This window comes from Rhagoletis zephyria, unplaced genomic scaffold (assembly GCF_001687245.7).
Source record: "Rhagoletis zephyria isolate East Lansing unplaced genomic scaffold, Rhagoletis_zephyria_1.1 Rzeph_scaffold_01473, whole genome shotgun sequence".
NCBI lineage: Eukaryota > Metazoa > Arthropoda > Insecta > Diptera > Tephritidae > Rhagoletis > Rhagoletis zephyria.
In genome coordinates this window covers 111768-113430 of record NW_016158557.1, presented here as the reverse complement: position 1 = coordinate 113430, position 1663 = coordinate 111768, and positions in this window count along the sequence as shown.

The window sequence follows — 1663 nt, the reverse complement described above, 5'->3', positions numbered from 1 at the left end:
CTTCTTAAATTCCCGGACGAGGGCTGTTTTTAATTCGCACCAAGATTGGGCGCTAACGAGTTTTAAATAGAGCTGTGCGCTTCCGGTGAGCATACGTCGTGCGAGTAGGGGCAGTGCGTTTTCGTCATAGCCGTAGCATTTGGATACGTGCTCCAGCTCCCGTATCCATTTGAAGATGTCGGCCCCATCGTCTCCACTAAATTTAGAGAGGGTATTCTCGATGTCGGAGAATTTGGCTGACGGTTGTCGTGACACTGTGGCCCCTTCGAGCTCATTTATTTTCCGCTTTAGTTTCAAGATTCGTAATTTTACCTGAAGCTGCTCCTCGAGCTCTACCAATTCGTCGTTAATTACTGAAGCGGAAGCGACGTTAATATTGTGCTCCTGCGTGGCCAATACTGCTGTGTTTTCGTTTAGACCCGGATCGTTGACTGAGGTTTCCGGAATTACTGAAGTTGTACGTGCTGAAGGTGGTGTTTGTGCTGAAGCTGTTGTTCGTGCTGAAGGTGCTATCTGTGCTGAAGGGGTTGTTTGCACTGAAGAGGCAGTTTGCGTTGGCGTACTTCCCGGTACTGAAGTTACCGTTTGTACTGAGGTCGGCGGTGCTGAGGTGATTTGTGCTGTCGTAGTCATTTGCACTGAAGGTGTCGGTATTAATACTTCCGACGCTGAAGTAGCGGATGCTTCTAGCGGGACTTTGGTTTTAGTACCGGTTGATTTACCGGTCTGCAACGGTGCCCCTACTGTTGCGGTTAATAGCACTTTAAGTTGCTGGAGACTTGCTGTTTCGGGGAAATCCACTCCCATTTTTCGTAAGGCGTCCATTATCTCCTGTTTATGTGCCATACTTAAGTTTTTATAATTTTCTATTTAACTTTTAGGTTATTAGTGTTTTTAATTTTCTGGTTGGTTCAACCACACCTGATGCTGTAGAAGTTTCACGAAGTAATGGCTTCTCTTTATTGCATCATTGCCATGTTCATATTTTAGATACATGTGTTGGTGTTGCCACCTTTTACTATTACTACTTATTAATATTATAACACTGGGTTTACACTTGCTACACGCTTGACAATTTTTAGCAATAACACGACTCCAGCGCAACCTTGCGCATCTCTTATGCAAAACTATTGCCACTACTCTTACCCCTATATATCTCTATTATGAGGCCAATCGGTTCAAAAATACGAATTTTGGTTATAGTTGACTCCAGAGCCACTGTCGAGCATTTTTTTCGCCGAAATATTTCCCTTCACGTTACCAATACATGTTTTGAATATTAGCCTGATCGGATCGTAAATACAATTTTTAGTACTAACTCGACTCCAGCGCCACCTGGTTTTTTAAGTTGTGAACCTCGTTTAGGAGGAGATCACTCACAAACACACATACGCAATAATTATATATGTATATACAGATAGGTAAAAGTTTCAGTATGTTTGGAAGGCGCCACGCCCACTTTTCTCCATGAGTATGGGATTGATACCATATCAAGTTCCAGGACTTCCAGAGATATGCTGTATGAAAAATTCGATTTGTATGGGAGATGCCACGCTCCCTTAATATTACGAAATTATTATCAGGCTATAACCAAAAGGTGTCCACAATTTCAAAGAAATCGGTATAGCCGTTTCCGAGATCACCTCTTATAAAAATAGGGGGC